Source organism: Gopherus flavomarginatus, chromosome 21, assembly GCF_025201925.1.
Source record: "Gopherus flavomarginatus isolate rGopFla2 chromosome 21, rGopFla2.mat.asm, whole genome shotgun sequence".
NCBI classification, from domain to species: Eukaryota; Metazoa; Chordata; order Testudines; family Testudinidae; genus Gopherus; species Gopherus flavomarginatus.
The window spans coordinates 23,202,486-23,223,031 of NC_066637.1; the positions used below are offsets into that span (position 1 = coordinate 23,202,486).

Consider the following 20,546-nt stretch of genomic DNA (forward strand, 5'->3'; position numbering starts at 1 on the left):
CCCGTAACCCTAGCTCCAGGGGCCCAATCACTGGGGCCCTAACCCTAGCTCCAGGAGCCCACACCTGGGGGCCCTAACTCTAGCTCCAGGGGCCCAACCCCTGGGTCCCCTTACCCTAGCTACAGGGGCCCAACCCCTGGGGGCCCTAACTCTAGCTCCAGGGTCTCAACCCCTGGGTCCCCTTACCCAAGCTCCAGGGGCTCAACCCCTGGGGCCCCAAATCCTAGCTCCAGGGGCCAAACATCTGGGTCTCCTAACCCTAGCTCCAGGGACTCAAACCCTGGGGGCCCTAACCGTAGCTCCAGGGGCCTAACCACTGGGTCCCCTAACCCAAGCTCCAGGGGCGAAACCCCTGGGGGCCCTAAGCCTAGCTCCAGGGGTCCAACCCCTGGGTTCCCTAATCCAACATCCAGGGGCCTAACCCCTGGGGGCCCTAACCCTAGCTCCAGGGGCCCAACCCCTAGGTCCTCTAACCCTAGCTGCAGGGGCCCAACCCCTGCTGGCCCTAACCCTAGCTCCAGGGGCCTAATGCCTGAGGGCCCTAAACCTAGCTCCAGGGGCCCAACCCTTGGGTCCTCTAACCCTAGCTCCAGGGGCTCAACCCCTGGGGGCTATAAACCTAGCTCCAGGAGCCCAGTCCCTGGGTCCTGTAATCCTAGATCCAGGGGCAAAACCCCTGGGTCCCCTAACCCTAGCTCCAGGGACCCAACCCCTGGGTGCCGTAACCCTAGCTCCACGGGCGCAAACCCTGGGGGCCCTAACCCTAGCTCTAGGGGCCGAACCCCTGGATAACCCTAACCCTAGCTCCAGGGGCCCAACCCCAGGGGGCCCTAAATCTAGCTCCAGGGGACCAACCCCTGGGTCCCCTAACCCTTGCTCCAGGGGCCGAACCCATGGGGGCCTTAATCCTTTCTCCAGGGGCCCAACCCTTGGGTCCCCTAACTTCAGTTCCAGGGTCCCAACCCCTGGGTCCCTTAACCCTAGCTCCAGGGGCCCAAACCCTGGGGGCCCAAACCCTAGCTCTGGGGGCCCAACCCTTGTAGGCCCAAACCCTTGCTCCAGGGACCCAACCCCTGGGTCCCCTAACCCTAATTTCAGGGGCCCAACTCCTGAGGGCCCTAACTCTAGGTCCAGGGGCCCAACCCCTGGGGGCCCTAAACAGGGTTCCAGGGGCCAAATCCCTGTGTTCCCTAACCCTAGCTCCAGGGGTCAACCCCTGGGGACCCTAACTCTAGCTCCAGGGTCTGAACCCCTGAGTCCCCTAACGCTAGCTCCAGGGGCCCAACCCCTGGGGTCCGTAACCCTAACTCCAGGGGCCCAACCCCTGTGTCCCCTAACGCAAGCTCCAGAGGAGTAACCCCTGGGAGCCCTAACCCTAGTTCCATGGGCCCAACCCCTAGTTCCTCTAACCCTAGCTGCAGGCCCAAACCCCTGGGGGCCCTAACCCTAGCTCCAGGGGCCTAATGCCTGAGTGCCCTAAGCCAAGATCCAGGGGCCCAACCCCTGGGTCTCCTAACCCTAGCTCCAGGGGCCGAACCCCTTGGGGTCATAACCCAAGCTCCACGGCCCCAACCCCTAGGTCCCCTAACCCTAGCTCCAGGGGCCAAACCCCTTGGTCCCCTAACCTTAGGTTCAGGGGCCCAACCCCTGGGGGCCCTTACTCTAGCTCCAGGGGCCCAAAACCTGGATCCTCAACCCTAGCATCAGGGGCTCAAACCCTGGGGGCCCTAACTCTAGCTCCAGGGGACCAACCTCTGGGTCCCCTAACTCTAGTTCAAGGGGCCCAACCCCTCGGTCCCCGAACCCTAGCTCCAGGGGCCCAACGCCTGGGGGCCAGACCCTAGAGACAGGGGCCCAACCCCTGCGTACCCTAACGTAAGCGCCAGGGGCGCAACCCCTGGGAGCCCTAACCCTAGCTCCAGGGGCCCAACCCCTGTAGGCCCAAATCCTAGTTCCAGGGACCCAACCCCTGCTTCGCAAACCCTAGCTCCAGGGGACCAACCCCTGGGGGCCCTAACCCTAGCTCCAGGGGCCTAACCCCTGGGTCCCCTAAACCTAGTTTCAGGGGCCCAACCCCTGGTGTCCCTAACCCTAGGTCCACGGGCACAACCCCTGGGGGCCCTAACCCTAGCTCCAGGGGCCCAACCCCTGGGGGCCCTAACGTTAGCTACCGGGGCCCAATCCCTGGGGGCTCTAACCCTAGCTCCAGGGGCCCAACCCCTGGGGGCCCTAACCCTAGCTCAAGAGGCCCAGCCCCTGGTGGCCTTAACCCTAGCTTCACGGTCCCAACCCCTGGGGTCCCTAACCTTTGCTACAGGGGCCCAACCCCAGGGGGCCCTAACCTTAGTTACAGGGGCCCAACCCCTGGGATCCCTAACCCTAGCTCCAGGGGCCCAACCCCTGAGTCCCCTAAACCTAGCTCCTGGGGCCTAAACCCTGGGGTCCCAAACCCTAGCTCCAGGGGCCTAACGCCTGGCGTCTGTAACCCTAGCTCCAGGGGCCCAACCCCTGGGTCCCCTGACCCTAGCTCCAGGGGCCCAACCCCTGGGGGCCATAACCCCAGATCCAGGGGCCCAACCCCTGGGTCCAGTAACCGTAGCTCCAGGCGCACAACCCCTGGGTCCCATAAACCTAGCTCCAGGTGTCCATTACCTGGGTCCCGTAACCCTAGCTCCAGGGGCCCAATCACTGGGGCCCTAACCCTAGCTCCAGGAGCCCACACCTGGGGGCCCTAACTCTAGCTCCAGGGGCCCAACCCCTGGGTCCCCTTACCCTAGCTACAGGGGCCCAACCCCTGGGGGCCCTAACTCTAGCTCCAGGGTCTCAACCCCTGGGTCCCCTTACCCAAGCTCCAGGGGCTCAACCCCTGGGGCCCCAAATCCTAGCTCCAGGGGCCAAACATCTGGGTCTCCTAACCCTAGCTCCAGGGACTCAAACCCTGGGGGCCCTAACCGTAGCTCCAGGGGCCTAACCACTAGGTCCCCTAACCCGAGCTCCAGGGGCGAAACCCCTGGGGGCCCTAAGCCTAGCTCCAGGGGTCCAACCCCTGGGTTCCCTAATCCAACATCCAGGGGCCTAACCCCTGGGGGTCCTAACCCTAGCTCCAGGGGCCCAACCCCTAGGTCCTCTAACCCTAGCTGCAGGGGCCCAACCCCTGCTGGCCCTAACCCTAGCTCCAGGGGCCTAATGCCTGAGGGCCCTAAACCTAGCTCCAGGGGCCCAACCCTTGGGTCCTCTAACCCTAGCTCCAGGGGCCCAACCCCTGGGGGCTATAAACCTAGCTCCAGGAGCCCAGTCCCTGGGTCCTGTAATCCTAGCTCCAGGGGCAAAACCCCTGGGTCCCCTAACCCTAGCTCCAGGGACCCAACCCCTGGGTGCCGTAACCCTAGCTCCACGGGCGGAAACCCTGGGGGCCCTAACCCTAGCTCTAGGGGCCGAACCCCTGGATAACCCTAACCCTTGCTCCAGGGGCCGAACCCATGGGGGCCTTAATCCTTTCTCCAGGGGCCCAACCCTTGGGTCCCCTAACTTCAGTTCCAGGGTCCCAACCCCTGGGTCCCTTAACCCTAGCTCCAGGGGCCCAAACCCTGGGGGCCCAAACCCTAGCTCTGGGGGCCCAACCCTTGTAGGCCCAAACCCTTGCTCCAGGGACCCAACCCCTGGGTCCCCTAACCCTAATTTCAGGGGCCCAACTCCTGAGGGCCCTAACTCTAGGTCCAGGGGCCCAACCCCTGGGGGCCCTAAACCTGGTTCCAGGGGCCAAACCCCTGTGTTCCCTAACCCTAGCTCCAGGGGTCAACCCCTGGGGACCCTAACTCTAGCTCCAGGGTCTGAACCCCTGAGTCCCCTAACGCTAGCTCCAGGGGCCCAACCCCTGGGGTCCGTAACCCTAACTCCAGGGGACCAACCCCTGGATCCCCTAACCCTAGCTCCAGGGGCCCAACCCCTGTGAGCTATAACTGTAGCTCCAGGGGCCCAGGCGCTTGGTCCCCTAACCCTAGCTCCAGGGGCCCAACCCCTGGGATCCCTAACCCTAGCTCCAGGGGCCCAACCCCTGAGAGACCTAACCCTAGCTCCAAGGGCCCAACCCCTGAGTCCTCTAACCTACCTCCAGTGGCTCACCCCTGGGGCCCTAACCCTAGCTCCAGGGGTCGAACCCCTAGGTCCTCTAACCCTAGCTCCAGGGGCCCAACCCCTGGGTCCCCTAACCCTAGCTCCAGGGGCGAAACCCCTGGGGGCCCTAACCCTAGCTCCAGGGGCCCAACCCCTGTGTCCCCTAACGCAAGCTCCAGGGGAGTAACCCCTGGGGGCCCTAACCCTAGTTCCATGGGCCCAACCCCTAGTTCCTCTAACCCTAGCTGCAGGCCCAAACCCCTGGGGGCCCTAACCCTAGCTCCAGGGGCCTAATGCCTGAGTGCCCTAAGCCAAGATCCAGGGGCCCAACCCCTGGGTCCCCTAACCCTAGCTCCAGGGGCCGAACCCCTTGGGGTCATAACCCTAGCTCGAGGGGCCCAACCCCTGAGGGACCTCATCCAAGCTCCTGGGGCCCTACGCCTGGGTCCCCTAACCCTAGCTCCAGGGGACCAACCACTGGGGTCCTTAAACCTAGCTACAGGGGCCCAACCCCTGGGGGCCCTAACCCTAGCTTCACAGGCCCAACCCCTGGGGGCACTAATCGTAGGTCCAGGGGCCCAACCCCTGGGTCCCGTAACCCTACCTCCTGGGCCCTAAACCCTGGGGGCCCAAACCCTAGCTCCAGGGGCCCAACCCCTAGGTCCTCCATCCCTAGCTCCAGAGGCCCAACCTCTGGGGGTCCTAACCCTAGCTCCAGGGGCCTAACGCCTGGTGGCCCTAACCATAGCTCCAGGGGCCAAACCCCTGGGTCCCCTAACCCTAGCTCCAGGGCCCAACCCCTCGGGGCCATAACCCTTGCTCCAGGGGCCCAACCCCTGGGTCCCGTAACCCTAGCTCCAGGGGCCCAATCCCTGGGTGCCCTAACCCTAGCTCCAGGGGTCGAAACCCTGGGGACCCTAACTCTAGCTCCAGGTGTCCAACACCTGGGTCCTCTAAGCCTAGCTGCCGGGGCCCAACCCCTTTGGGTCCCTAACCCTAGCTCCAGGGTCTCAACCCTTGTATCCCCTAACTCTAGCTCCAGGGGCCCGTACCCTGGGTCCCCTAACCCTAGCTCCAGGGGCCCAAGCCTGGGTCCTCTAACCCTAGCTCCAGGGGCCCAACCCCTGTGTCCTCTAACCCTAGCTCCAGGGGCCCAACTCCTGCGGGCCCTAACCTTAGCTACAGGGGCCCAACCCCTGGGGGCCCGAACCCTAGCATCAGCGGCCCAACCCCTGAGTCTCCTAAAACTAGCTCCAGGGTCCTAACCCCTGGGGGCCCTAACCCTATCTCCACAGGCCCAACCCCTGGGTCCCCTAACCCTAGCTCCAGGGGCCCAACCCCTGAGGGCCGTAACCCTAGCTCCAGGGAGAAACCCCTGCTTCCCCTAACCCTAGCTCCAGGGGCGCAACCACTGGAGGCCCTAACCCTAGCTCCAGGAGCCCAACCCCTGGGGACCCTAACCCAAGCTGCAGGGGCCCAACCCCTAGGTCCCCTAACCCTAGCTACAGGGGCCCAACCCCTGGGGGCCTTAGCCCTAGCTCCACGGGCCCAGCCCCTGGAGCCGTAAACCTAGATCCAGCTGCCCAACCCCTGGGGGCACTTACCCTAGCTAAAGGGGCGAAAAAATTGGGTCCTCTAACCCTAGACACCTGGGTCCCGTAACTCTAGCTCCAGGGGCCCAACCTCTGGATCCCCTGACCCTAGCTCCAGGAGCGCAACCACCGGGGCCCCTGACCCTAGCTCCAGGGGCCGAACCCCTGGGTCCCCTGACCCTAGCTCCAGGGGCCCAACCCCTGGGGGCCATAACCCCAGATCCAGGGGCCCAACCCCTGGGTCCAGTAACCGTAGCTCCAGGCGCACAACCCCTGGGTCCCATAAACCTAGCTCCAGGTGTCCATTACCTGGGTCCCGTAACCCTAGCTCCAGGGGCCCAATCACTGGGGCCCTAACCCTAGCTCCAGGAGCCCACACCTGGGGGCCCTAACTCTAGCTCCAGGGGCCCAACCCCTGGGTCCCCTTACCCTAGCTACAGGGGCCCAACCCCTGGGGGCCCTAACTCTAGCTCCAGGGTCTCAACCCCTGGGTCCCCTTACCCAAGCTCCAGGGGCTCAACCCCTGGGGCCCCAAATCCTAGCTCCAGGGGCCAAACATCTGGGTCTCCTAACCCTAGCTCCAGGGACTCAAACCCTGGGGGCCCTAACCGTAGCTCCAGGGGCCTAACCACTGGGTCCCCTAACCCGAGCTCCAGGGGCGAAACCCCTGGGGGCCCTAAGCCTAGCTCCAGGGGTCCAACCCCTGGGTTCCCTAATCCAACATCCAGGGGCCTAACCCCTGGGGGTCCTAACCCTAGCTCCAGGGGCCCAACCCCTAGGTCCTCTAACCCTAGCTGCAGGGGCCCAACCCCTGCTGGCCCTAACCCTAGCTCCAGGGGCCTAATGCCTGAGGGCCCTAAACCTAGCTCCAGGGGCCCAACCCTTGGGTCCTCTAACCCTAGCTCCAGGGGCCCAACCCCTGGGGGCTATAAACCTAGCTCCAGGAGCCCAGTCCCTGGGTCCTGTAATCCTAGCTCCAGGGGCAAAACCCCTGGGTCCCCTAACCCTAGCTCCAGGGACCCAACCCCTGGGTGCCGTAACCCTAGCTCCACGGGCGGAAACCCTGGGGGCCCTAACCCTAGCTCTAGGGGCCGAACCCCTGGATAACCCTAACCCTTGCTCCAGGGGCCGAACCCATGGGGGCGTTAATCCTTTCTCCAGGGGCCCAACCCTTGGGTCCCCTAACTTCAGTTCCAGGGTCCCAACCCCTGGGTCCCTTAACCCTAGCTCCAGGGGCCCAAACCCTGGGGGCCCAAACCCTAGCTCTGGGGGCCCAACCCTTGTAGGCCCAAACCCTTGCTCCAGGGACCCAACCCCTGGGTCCCCTAACCCTAATTTCAGGGGCCCAACTCCTGAGGGCCCTAACTCTAGGTCCAGGGGCCCAACCCCTGGGGGCCCTAAACCTGGTTCCAGGGGCCAAACCCCTGTGTTCCCTAACCCTAGCTCCAGGGGTCAACCCCTGGGGACCCTAACTCTAGCTCCAGGGTCTGAACCCCTGAGTCCCCTAACGCTAGCTCCAGGGGCCCAAACCCTGGGGTCCGTAACCCTAACTCCAGGGGACCAACCCCTGGATCCCCTAACCCTAGCTCCAGGGGCCCAACCCCTGTGAGCTATAACTGTAGCTCCAGGGGCCCAGGCGCTTGGTCAACTAACCCTAGCTCCAGGGGCCCAACCCCTGGGATCCCTAACCCTAGCTCCAGGGGCCCAACCCCTGAGAGACCTAACCCTAGCTCCAAGGGCCCAACCCCTGAGTCCCCTAACCTACCTCCAGTGGCTCACCCCTGGGGCCCTAACCCTAGCTCCAGGGGTCGAACCCCTAGGTCCTCTAACCCTAGCTCCAGGGGCCCAACCCCTGGGTCCCCTAACCCTAGCTCCAGGGGCGAAACCCCTGGGGGCCCTAACCCTAGCTCCAGGGGCCCAACCCCTGTGTCCCCTAACGCAAGCTCCAGGGGAGTAACCCCTGGGGGCCCTAACCCTAGTTCCATGGGCCCAACCCCTAGTTCCTCTAACCCTAGCTGCAGGCCCAAACCCCTGGGGGCCCTAACCCTAGCTCCAGGGGCCTAATGCCTGAGTGCCCTAAGCCAAGATCCAGGGGCCCAACCCCTGGGTCCCCTAACCCTAGCTCCAGGGGCCGAACCCCTTGGGGTCATAACCCTAGCTCGAGGGGCCCAACCCCTGAGGGACCTCATCCAAGCTCCTGGGGCCCTACGCCTGGGTCCCCTAACCCTAGCTCCAGGGGACCAACCACTGGGGTCCTTAAACCTAGCTACAGGGGCCCAACCCCTGGGGGCCCTAACCCTAGCTTCACAGGCCCAACCCCTGGGGGCACTAATCGTAGGTCCAGGGGCCCAACCCCTGGGTCCCGTAACCCTACCTCCTGGGCCCTAAACCCTGGGGGCCCAAACCCTAGCTCCAGGGGCCCAACCCCTAGGTCCTCCACCCCTAGCTCCAGAGGCCCAACCTCTGGGGGTCCTAACCCTAGCTCCAGGGGCCTAACGCCTGGTGGCCCTAACCATAGCTCCAGGGGCCAAACCCCTGGGTCCCCTAACCCTAGCTCCAGGGCCCAACCCCTCGGGGCCATAACCCTTGCTCCAGGGGCCCAACCCCTGGGTCCCGTAACCCTAGCTCCAGGGGCCCAATCCCTGGGTGCCCTAACCCTAGCTCCAGGGGTCGAAACCCTGGGGACCCTAACTCTAGCTCCAGGTGTCCAACACCTGGGTCCTCTAAGCCTAGCTGCCGGGGCCCAACCCCTGGAGTCCCTAACCCTAGCTCCAGGGTCTCAACCCTTGTATCCCCTAACTCTAGCTCCAGGGGCCCGTACCCTGGGTCCCCTAACCCTAGCTCCAGGGGCCCAAGCCTGGGTCCTCTAACCCTAGCTCCAGGGGCCCAACCCCTGTGTCCTCTAACCCTAGCTCCAGGGGCCCAACTCCTGCGGGCCCTAACCTTAGCTACAGGGGCCCAACCCCTGGGGGCCCGAACCCTAGCATCAGCGGCCCAACCCCTGAGTCTCCTAAAACTAGCTCCAGGGTCCTAACCCCTGGGGGCCCTAACCCTATCTCCACAGGCCCAACCCCTGGGTCCCCTAACCCTAGCTCCAGGGGCCCAACCCCTGAGGGCCGTAACCCTAGCTCCAGGGAGAAACCCCTGCTTCCCCTAACCCTAGCTCCAGGGGCGCAACCACTGGAGGCCCTAACCCTAGCTCCAGGAGCCCAACCCCTGGGGACCCTAACCCAAGCTGCAGGGGCCCAACCCCTAGGTCCCCTAACCCTAGCTACAGGGGCCCAACCCCTGGGGGCCTTAGCCCTAGCTCCACGGGCCCAGCCCCTGGAGCCGTAAACCTAGATCCAGCTGCCCAACCCCTGGGGGCACTTACCCTAGCTAAAGGGGCGAAACAATTGGGTCCTCTAACCCTAGACACCTGGGTCCCGTAACTCTAGCTCCAGGGGCCCAACCTCTGGATCCCCTGACCCTAGCTCCAGGAGCCCAACCACCGGGGCCCCTGACCCTAGCTCCAGGGGCCGAACCCCTGGGTCCCCTTACCCTAGCTCCAGGGGCCCAACCCCTGAGTCCCCTAACACGAGCTCCAGGGGCCCAACCCCTGGGGGCCTTAACGCTAGGTCCGGGGGCCCAACCCATGGGTCCCCTAACCCTAGCTCCAGGGGTCGAACCCCTGCGAGCCCTAACCCTAGTTTCAGGGGCCTAACCCCTGGGGGCCCTAACTCTAGGTCCAGGGGCCCAACCCCTGAGGGCCCTAAACCTAGTTCCAGGGGCCAAACCCCTGGGTCCCCAAACCCTAGCTCCAGGGGCCCAACCCCTGGGGACCATAACCCTAGCTCAAGGGGCCCATCCACTGGTGGCTCTAACCCTAGCTTCACGGGCCCAACCCCTGGGGACCCTAACCGTAGCTCCAGGGGACCAACCCCTTGGTCCCCTAACCCTAGCTCCTGTGGCCTAACCCCTGGGGGCTCAAGCCCTAGCTCCAGGGGCTAAACCCCTAGGTCCTCTATCCCTAGCTCCAGGGGCTCAACCCCTGGGGGCCCTAATCCTAGCTCCAGGGGCCCAACCCCTGAGTCCCCTGACCCTAGCTCCAGGTGCCCAACCCCTGGGTCCCCTAACACGAGCTCCAGGGGCCCAACCCATGGGTTCCCTAACTCTAGCTCCAGGGGCCGATCCCCTGCGCGCACTAACCCTAGTTTCAGGGGCCCAACTCCTGGGGGCCCTAACTCTAGGTTCAGGGGTCCAACCGCTGGGGTCCCTAAACCTAGTTCCAGGGGCCAAAACCCTGGGTTTCCTAAACCTAGCTACAGGGGCCCAACCCCGGGGGGCCCTAACCCTAGCTCCAGGGGACCAGCCCCTTGGTCCCCTAATGCTAGCTCCTGGGGCCTAACCCCTGGGGGCTCAAGCCCTAGCTCCAGGGGCCAAACCCCTAGGTCCTCTATCCTTAGCTCCAGGGGTCCAACCCCTGGGTCCACAAACCCTAGTTCCAGGGGCCCAACCCCTGGGGTCCCTAACCCTAGCTCCAGGGGCCCAACCCCTGGGGCCCCTAACCCTAGTTTCAGGGGCCCAACCCCTGAGGACTCTAACCCTAGGTCCAGGGGCCCAAACCCTGGGGACCCTAAACCTAGTTCCAGGGGCCAAACCCCTGTGTCCTCTAACCCTAGCTCCAGGGGCCGAACCCCTGGGTCCCATAACCCTATCTCCAGGGGCCCAACCCCTGGGGGCCCTAATCCTTGCTCCAGGGGCCCAACCCCTGAGGGCTGTAACCCTAGCTCCAGGGAGAAACCCCTGCTTCCCCTAACCCTAGCTCCAGGGGCGCAACCACTGGAGGCCCTAACCCTAGCTCCAGGAGCCCAACCCCTGGGGACCCTAACCCAAGCTGCAGGGGCCCAACCCCTAGGTCCCCTAACCCTAGCTACAGGGGCCCAACCCCTGGGGGCCTTAGCCCTAGCTCCACGGGCCCAGCCCCTGGAGCCGTAAACCTAGATCCAGCTGCCCAACCCCTGGGGGCACTTACCCTAGCTAAAGGGGCGAAACAATTGGGTCCTCTAACCCTAGACACCTGGGTCCCGTAACTCTAGCTCCAGGGGCCCAACCTCTGGATCCCCTGACCCTAGCTCCAGGATCCCAACCACCGATGCCCCTGACCCTAGCTCCAGGGGCCGAACCCCTGGGTCCCCTTACCCTAGCTCCAGGGGCCCAACCCCTGAGTCTCCTAACACGAGCTCCAGGGGCCCAACCCCTGGGGGCCTTAACGCTAGGTCCAGGGGCCCAACCCATGGGTCCCCTAACCCTAGCTCCAGGGGCCGAACCCCTGCGAGCCCTAACCCTAGTTTCAGGGGCCTAACCCCTGGGGGCCCTAACTCTAGGTCCAGGAGCCCAACCCCTGAGGGCCCTAAACCTAGTTCCAGGGGCCAAACCCCTGGGTCCCCAAACCCTAGCTCCAGGGGCCCAACCCCTGGGGACCATAACCCTAGCTCAAGGGGCCCATCCACTGGTGGCCCTAACCCTAGCTTCACGGGCCCAACCCCTGGGGACCCTAACCGTAGCTCCAGGGGACCAACCCCTTGGTCCCCTAACCCTAGCTCCTGTGGCCTAACCCCTGGGGGCTCAAGCCCTAGCTCCAGGGGCCAAACCCCTAGGTCCTCTATCCCTAGCTCCAGGGGCTCAACCCCTGGGGGCCCTAATCCTAGCTCCAGGGGCCCAACCCCTGGGTCCCCTAACACGAGCTCCAGGGGCCCAACCCATGGGTTCCCTAACCCTAGCTCCAGGGGCCGATCCCCTGCGCGCACTAACCCTAGTTTCAGGGGCCCAACTCCTGGGGGCCCTAACTCTAGGTTCAGGGGTCCAACCGCTGGGGTCCCTAAACCTAGTCCCAGGGGCCAAAACCCTGGGTTCCCTAAACCTAGCTACAGGGGCCCAACCCCGGGGGGCCCTAACCCTAGCTCCAGGGGACCAGCCCCTTGGTCCCCTAATGCTAGCTCCTGGGGCCTAACCCCTGGGGGCTCAAGCCCTAGCTCCAGGGGCCAAACCCCTAGGTCCTCTATCCCTAGCTCCAGGGATCCAACCCCTGGGTCCACAAACCCTAGTTCCAGGGGCCCAACCCCTGGGGTCCCTAACCCTAGCTCCAGGGGCCCAACCCCTGGGGCCCCTAACCCTAGTTTCAGGGGCCCAACCCCTGAGGACTCTAACCCTAGGTCCAGGGGCCCAAACCCTGGGGACCCTAAACCTAGTTCCAGGGGCCAAACCCCTGTGTCCTCTAACCCTAGCTCCAGGGGCCGAACCCCTGGGTCCCCTAACCCTATCTCCAGGGGCCCAACCCCTGGGGGCCCTAATCCTTGCTCCAGGGGCCCAACCCCTGGGTCCCGTAACCCTAGCTCCAGGGGCACAACCTCTGGGTCCCATAACACTAGCTCCAGGAGCCTAACACCTGGAGGCCCTAATTCTAGCTCCAGGGGACCAATCCCTGGGTCCCCTAACCCTAGGTCCAGGGGCCCAACCCCTGGGGGCCCTAACCTTAGCTACAGGGGCCCAACCCCTGAGTCCCCTAACCCTAGCTCCAGGGGTCCAACCCCTGGGGCCCTAACCCTAGCTCCATGGGCGGAACGCCTAGATCCTCTAACCCTAGCTCTAGGGGCCCAACTTCTGGGTCCCCTAACCCTAGCTACAGGGGCCCAACCCCTGGGGGCCCTAACTATAGCTCCAGGGTCCCAACCTCTGGGTCCCCTTACCCTAGCTCCAGGGTCCCAACCCCTGGGGCCCCAAACTCTATCTCCAGGGGCCGAACCCCTAGGTCCTCTAATCCTAGTTCCAGGGGCCCAACCCCGGGGTCCCCTAACCCTAGCTACAGGGGCCCAACCCCAGGGAGCCCTAACTCTAAATCCAGGGGCCCAACCACTGGTTCCCCTTACCCTTGCTCCAGGGTTCCAACCCCTGGGGCCCAAACCCTAACTCCAGGGGCCCAACCACCGGGTCCCCTAACCCTAGCTCCAGGGGCCCAACCCCTGGGGGCCCTAACCCTAGCTCCAGGGGCCCAACCCCTGGAGTTGATAGCCCTAGCTCCAAGGGAACAACCCCTCGATCCCATAACTCTAGCTCCAGGGGCCTAACCCCTGGGGACTCTAACTGTAGCTCCCGGGGCCCAGCCCCTGGGTCCCCTAACCCTAGCTCCAGGGGCCGAACCCCTGCGATCCCTAACCCTAGCTCCAGGGGCCCAACCCCTGGGGGCCATAACTCATGCTTCCGGGGCCCAACCCCTGGGTCCCTAACCTTAGCTCCAGGGACCCAGCCCCTATGGGCCCTAACCCTAGCTCCAGGGGCCCAACCAATGAGGGACCTCACCCTAGCTCCAGGGGCCCAACGCCTGGGTCCCCTAACCCTAGCTCCAGGGGCCCAACCATTGGGGTCCCTAAACCTAGCTACAGGGGCCCAACCCCTGGGGATCCTAACCCTAGCTCAAGGGGCCCAACCCCTGGTGGCCCTAACCCTAGCTTCACAGGCCCAACCCCTGGGGGCCCTATTCGTAGCTCCAGGGGCCCAACCCCTGGGTCCTGTAACCCTACCTCCTGGGTCCTAAACCCTGGGGGCCCAAACCCTAGCTCCAGGGGCCCAACCCCTAGGTCCTCCATCCCTAGCTCCAGGGGCCCAACCTCTGGGGGTCGTAACCCTAGCTCCAGGGGCCTAACGCCTGGTGGCCCTAACCATAGCTCCAGGGGTGAAACCCCTGGGTCCCCTAACCCTAGCTTCAGGGCCCAACCCCTGGGGGCCATAACCCTTGCTCCAGGGGCCCAACCCCTGGGTCCCGTAACCCTAGCTCCAGGGGCCCAATCCCTGGGTGCCCTAACACTAGCTCCAGGGGCCGAAACCCTGGGGACCATAACTCTAGCTCCAGGGGTCCAACACCTGTGTCCTCTAACCCTAGCTGCAGGGGCCCAACCCCTGTGGTCCCTAACCCTAGCTCCAGGGTCTCAACCCTTGTATCCCCTAACTCTAGCTCCAGGGGCCCGAACCCTGTGTCCCCTAACCCTAGCTCCAGGGGCCCAATACCTGGGTCCCCTAACCCTAGCTCCAGGGGCCCAACCCCTGTGTCCTCTAACCCTAGCTCCAGGGGCCCAACTCCTGCGGGCCCTAACCTTAGCTACAGGGGCCCAACCCCTGGGGGCCCGAACCCTAGCATCAGGGGCCCAACCCTTGAGTCTCCTAACACTAGCTCCAGGGTCCTAACCCCTGGGGGCCCTAACCCTATCTCCACAGGCCCAACCCCTGGGTCCCCTAACCCTAGCTCCAGGGGACCAACCCCTGGGGGCCGTAACCCTAGCTCCAGGGAGAAACCCCTGCTTCCCCTAACCCTAGCTCCAGGGGCCCACACTCTAGGTCCTCTAACCCTAGCTCCAGGGGCTCAACCACTGGAGGCCCTAACCCTAGCTCCAGGAGTCCAACCCCTGGGGACCCTAACCGAAGCTGCAGGGGCCCAACCCCTAGGTCCCCTAACCCTAGTGACACGGGCCCAACCCCTGGGGGCCTTAACCCTAGCTCCACGGGCTCAGCCCCTGGAGCCGTAAACCTAGATCCAGCTGCCCAACCCCTGGGGGCACTTACCCTAGCTAAAGGGGCGAAACAATTGGGTCCTATAACCCTAGACACCTGGATCCTGTAACTCTAGCTCCAGGGGCCCAACCTCTGGATCCCCTGACCCTAGCTCCAGGAGCCCAACCCCTGGGGCCCCTGACTCTAGCTCCAGGGGCCGAACCCCTGGGTCCCCTTACCCTAGCTCCAGGGGCCCAACCCCTGGGTCCCCTAACACGAGCTCCAGGGGCCCAACCCCTGGGGGCCCTAACGCTAGGTCCAGGGGCCCAACCCATGGGTCCCCTAACCCTAGCTCCAGGGGCCGAACCCCTGCGCGCCCTAAAACTAGTTTCAGGGGCCCAACCCCTGGGGGCCCTAACTCTAGGTCCAGGGGCCCAACCCCTGGGGGCCCTAAACCCAGTTCCAGGGGCCAAACCCCTGGATCCCCAAACCCTAGCTCCAGGGGCCCACCCCTGGGGACCATAACCCTAGCTCAAGGGGCCTATCCACTGGTGGCCCTAACCCTAGCTTCACGGGCCCAACCCCTGGGGGTCCTAACCGTAGCTCCAGGGGACCAACCCCTTGGTCCCCTAACCCTAGCTCCTGTGGCCTAACCCCTGGGGGCTCAAGCCCTAGCTCCAGGGGCCAAACCCCTAGGTCCTCTATCCCTAGCTCTAGGGGCCCAACCCCTGGGGGCCCTAATCCTAGCTCCAGGGGTCCAACCCCTGGGTCCCCTAACACGAGCTCCAGGGGCCCAACCCCTGGCGCCCTAACGCTAAGTCCAGGGGCCCAACCCATGGGTTCCCTAACCCTAGCTCCAGGGGCCGATCCCCTGCGCGCACTAACCCTAGTTTCAGGGGCCCAACTCCTGGGGGCCCTAACTCTAGGTCCAGGGGCCAAACCCCTGGGTCCCCTAAACCTAGCTAAAGGGGCCCAACCCCGGGGGACGCTAACCCTAGCTCAAGGGGCCCATCCAGTGGTGGCCCTAACCCTATCTTCACGGGCCCAACCCCTGGGGGCCCTAACCCTAGCTCCAGGGGACCAACCCCTTGGTCCCCTAACCCTAGCTCCTGTGGCCTAACCCCTGGGGGCTCAAGCCCTAGCTCCAGGGGCCAAACCCCTAGGTCCTCTGTACCTAGCTGCAGGGGTCCAACCCCTGGGTCCTCAAACCCTAGTTCCAGGGGCCCAACCCCTGCGGTCCCTAACCCTAGCTCCATGGGCCCAACCCCTGGGGGCCCTAACTCTTGCTTCAGGGTCCCAGCCCCTGGGACCCCTAACTTTAGCTCCAGGGACCCAGCCCCTGTGGGACCTAACCCTAGCTCTAGAGGTAGAATCCCTGGGGGCCCTAACTCTTGCTTCAGGGGCCCAGCCCCTGGGTCCCCTAACCTTAGCTCCAGGGACCCAGCAACTGGGGGCCCTAACCGTAGCTCCAGGGGCCCAACCCCTGAGGGACCTATTCCTAGCTCCATGGGCCCAATGCCTGGGTCCCCTAACCCTAGCTCCAGGGGCCCAACCCTTGGGGGCCCAAACCTTTGCTCCAATGGTCCAACCCCTGAGGCCCTCAATCCTTGCTCCAGGGGCCCAACCCCTGGTGGCCCAAACCCCAGTTCCAGGGGCCCAACCCCTACTTGCTCCAACTTCAGCCCCAGGGGCGAAACCACTGAGGGCCCCAACCATAGCTCCAGGATCCCAACCGCTAGGGGACCCAACCGTAATTCCAGGGGTCCAACCACTGGCGGCCCCATCCCCAGCTCCAGGGGCCCAACCACTGGGGGACCGAACCGTAGCTCCAGGGGCCCAACCCCTTGGTGCCCCAACTCCAGGTCTTTGGGCCCAGCCCCTGGGGGCACCAACCCCAGCTCCAAGGGCTCAACCCCTGGGGGCCCAATCCGTAGCTCCAGGAGCCCAACCGCTGGGGCTCTCAACCCTAGCTTCAGGTGCCCAACCCCTGGGGCCCCAACCCCAGCTCGAAGGGCCCAATCCCTGTGGGTACCAACCCCAGTTCCAGGGACCCAGTCACTGGGGTCCCCAACCGTAGCTCCAAGGGCCCAGCCCCTGTGGCCCTCAACCCCAGAACAACGGGCCCAAGCCCTCGGTGCCCCAACCCCAGCTCCAGGGGCCCAACCCCTGGGGGTTCCAACCGTAGCTCCAGGGGCCCAACCCCTGGGGGCAACAACCCCAGTTCCAGGGGCCCAAACCCTGGGTGCCGCGACCCCAGCTCCAGAGGCCGAACCCCTGGGAGCCCTAATCTTAGCTCCAGGGACCCAGCCCCTGGATGCCCCAACCCCACCTCCAGAGGCCCAACCCCTGGGGGCCCTAACCGTAATTCCAGGGGCCCCACCCCTGGGGTCACCAACCCCATCTCAAGGGGCCCAACCCCTAAGGGTCCCAACCCCAGCTCCAGGGGCCCAACCCCTGTTGGCCCCAACTCTAGCTCCTGGGGCCCAACACCTAGGGCCCTCAACCCTAGCTCCAGGGGCCCAACCCCTGGGGGCCCCAACCCCAGTTCCAGGGGCTCAACCCCTGGGCACACCAACCCCATCTGCAGGGGCCCAACCCCTGGGGGCCCCAAGTGTGACTCCAGGGGCCCAACCCCTGGTTGCCCCAACAACAGCTCCAGGGGCCCAACCCCTGGGGGCCCAAACCCCAGCTCCAGGGGCCCAACCCCTGGGGCTCTCAACCCTAGCTCCAGGAGAACAACCCCTGGGAGCCCCAACAGTAGCTCCAGGGGCACAACCCCTGGGGTCCCTAACCGCAGGTTCAGGGGCCCAACCCCTCGGGGACCCAACCGTAGCGAGAGGGCCTCAACCCCTGGAAGCCCGAACACTAGCTCCAGGGGCCCAACCCCTGGGGCCCTGAATCTTAGCTCCAGGGGCCCAACCCCTTGGGGACCCAACCCCAGTTCTAGGGGCCTAACCCATGGGGGCCCCAACCTCAGCTCCAGGGGCCCAACCCCTGGGTGCCTAAACCATAGCTCCAGGGGCCCAAACCCTGGGTGCACAAACCGCAGCTCCAGGGGCCGAACCCCTGGGGGTCCCAATCGTAGCTGCAGGGGCCCAGCCCCTGGGGGTCCCAATCGTAGCTCCAGGGGCCAAACCCCTAGGGGCCTCATCCCCATCTCCAGGGGACCAACACCTAGGTGCCCCAACCCCAGCTCCAGCAGCCCAAACCCTGGGGTCCCAAGCGCAGCTCCAGGGGCCAAACCCCTGGGGGCCCCAACCCAAGCTCCAGGGGCCCAAACCCTGGGGGCCACAACCGTAGCTCCAGGGGACCAACCCCTGGGGGCCCTCACCGTAGCTCCAGGGGCCCAACCCCTGGGTGCCCCAACCCTATCTCCAGGGGCCCAAACCCTGGGGGCCCCAACTCCAGCTCCAGGGGCCCAAACCCTGGGGGCCCCAACTGTAGCTCCAGGGGCCCAACCCCTGGGGCCCTCAACCCCAGTGCCAGGGGCCCAACCCCTGGGGTCCACAACCCCAGCTCCAGGCGCCCAACCCCTGGGGGCCCTAACCCCAGCTCCAGGGGCCTATCCCCTTGGGGCCTTAACCGTAGCTCCAGGTGCCCAACCGCTGGGTGCCTCAATCCGAGCTCCAGGGGCCCAACTCCTGGGGGCCCTAACCGAAGCTCCAGGGGCCCAACCCCTGGGTGCCCAAACCCTAGCTCCAGGGGCCCATCTCCTGGGGCCCCAACCCTAGCTCCAGGGGCCCAACTCCTGGGGCCAACAACCCTAGGTCCAGTCGCCCAACCCCTGGGGGCCCCAACCCCAACGCCAGGGGCCTAACCCCTGGGGCCCTCAACTCTAGCTTTAGGGGCCCTACTTCTGGATGCCCGAACCCTAGCTCCAGGGGCCCAACCCAGGGGGCCCGAACCCCAGCTCCAGGGGCCCAACCCCTGGGGGCCTCAACCGTAGTTCCAGGGGACTAACACCTGGGTGTCCCAATCCCAGCTCCAGGGGACCAACCCCTGGGGTCCTTAACCCCTGCTCCAGGGGCCCAAGCCCTGGGGGCCCGAACCGTAGCTGCAGGGTCCTAATCCCTGGGTGCCCCAACCGCAGTTCCAGGGGCCCAACCCCTGGGGCCCTCAAGCACAGCTCCAGGGGCCCAACCCCTGCAGGCCCCAACCCCAGCTCCAGGGGCCCAACCCCTGGGGGACCCAACCGTAGATCCAGGGGCCAAACTCCTGCAGCCCTCAACCCCAGCTCCAGGGGTCCAACCCCTGGGGGCCGAAACCCCAGTTCCAGGGGCCGAACCCCTGGGGGCTCCATCCGCAGCTCCAGGGGCCCAACCCATGGGGCCGAACTCTAGCTCCAGGGGACCAATCCCTGGTGGCCCCCAACCCCAGCTCCAGAGGCACAACCCCTGGGGGCACCAACTCAAGTTCCAGGAGCCCTACCCCTGGAGGCTCCAACCGTATCTCCATTGGTCCAAGCGCTGGGTGCCGCAACCCCAGCTCCAGGGGCCCAACCCCTGGGTGCCCCAACCATAGCTCCAGGGGCCCAACCCCTGGGGCCCCCAACCCCAGCTGCAGGGGCCACACCCCTGGGGGCCCTAACCGTAGCTCCAGGGGCCCAACCCCTTGGACCCTCAACCCCAGCGCCAGAGACCAAACCCCTGGGGGCCAAAGCCCCAGCTCCAGGGGCCCAACCCCTTGGGGCCCTAACCGTAGCTCCAGGGGCCAAACTGGTGGGTGCCACAACCCCAGTTCAGGTTCCCAAACCCTGGGGGCACTAACCGAAGCTCCAGGGGCCCAACTCCTGGGGGCCCCAACCCCAGCTCCAGGTGTCCAACCCCTGGGGGCCCTAACCGTAGCTCCAGGGCCCAACCCCTGGGTGCACCAAACCTAGGTCCAGTCGCCCAACCACTGCGGGCCCCAACCCCAACGCCAGGGGCCCAACCCCTGGGGCCCTCAACTCTAGTTCCAGGGGCCCTACTTCTGCAGGCCCGAACCCTAGCTCCAGGGGCCTAACCCCTGGGTGTACCAACCCCAGCTCCAGGGGCCCAAGCCCTGGGGCCCCAACAGTAGCTGCAGGGTCCTAATCCCTGGGTGCCCCAACCCCAGTTCCAGGGGCCCAACCCCTGGGGCCCTCAACCACAGCTCCAGGGGCCCAACCCCTGGGGGCCCCAACCATAGCTTCAAGAGCCCAACCTCTGGGTGCCCCAACCCCAGCTCCAGGGGCCGAACCCCTGGGTGCCACAACCGTAGCTAAAGAGGCCCAACCTCTGGGGGCCCCAACCCCAGTTCAAGGGGCCCAACCCCTGGGGGCCCCAACCGTAGCTCTAGGGGCCCAAACCCTCGGGCCGTCAACCCCGGGGCAAGGCCCCAACTCGTGGGGTCCCAGCCCCAGCTCCAGCGGCCCAACCCCTGGCTGCCCTAACCGTAGCTGCAGGGGCCCAACCCCAGGGTGCCCCAACCCTAGCTCCAGGGGCCCAACCCCTGATGACCCCAACCCCAGCTCCAGGGGCCCAGCCTCTGGGGGCCCCAACCGTAGCTCCAGGGGCCCAACCCCTGGGGGACCCAACCGTAGCTCCAGGGGCCTAAGCTGTCGTTGCCCCAACCCCAGCTACAGGGGCCCAACCCCTGGGGGTCCCAACCCCAGCTCCAGGGGCCCAACCCCTGGGGGCCCCAACCGCAGCTCCAGGGACCGAACCCCTGGGGGCCCCAATCCCAGCTCCAGGGACCCAACCCCTGGGGGCCCTAACCGTAGCTCCAGGGGCCCAACCCCAGGGTGCCCCAACCCTAGCTCCAGGGGCCCAACCCCTGATGACCCCAACCCCAGCTCCAGGGGCCCAGCCTCTGGGGGCCCCAACCGTAGCTCCAGGGGCCCAACCCCTGGGGGACCCAACCGTAGCTCCAGGGGCCTAAGCTGTCGTTGCCCCAACCCCAGCTACAGGGGCCCAACCCCTGGGGGTCCCAACCCCAGCTCCAGGGGCCCAACCCCTGGGGGCCCCAACCGCAGCTCCAGGGACCGAACCCCTGGGGGCCCCAATCCCAGCTCCAGGGACCCAACCCCTGGGGGCCCTAACCGTAGCTCCAGGGGCCCAACCCCTGGGTGCCCCAACCCTAGCTCCAGGGGCCCAACCCCTTGGGGCACCAACCCCAGCTCCAGGGGCCCAACTCCTGGGGCCCTCAACCCTAACTCGAATGGCCCAATTTCTGGAGTATCCAACCCTAGCTCCAGGGGCTCAAACCCTGGGGGCCCTAACCGCAGTTTCAGGGGCCCAACCGCGGGGGGCCCCAGCCCCAGCTCCAGGGGCTCAACACCTAGAGGCCACAACCCTAGCT

General features: G+C 65.6%; 1 long non-coding RNA gene across 2 annotated transcripts in view; it reads right to left on the reverse strand.

Annotated features, from left to right (window-relative positions):
* Positions 1-13,622, reverse strand: part of LOC127038613 (uncharacterized) — a 37,764-nt gene extending 24,142 nt beyond the window's left edge. For both annotated transcript variants that reach the window (XR_007770736.1, XR_007770735.1), the window contains exon 1: positions 13,605-13,622. This is a non-coding gene — a long non-coding RNA (uncharacterized LOC127038613). The remainder of the gene's footprint in view (positions 1-13,604) is intronic.
* Between the last annotated feature and the right edge of the window lie 6,924 nt (positions 13,623-20,546).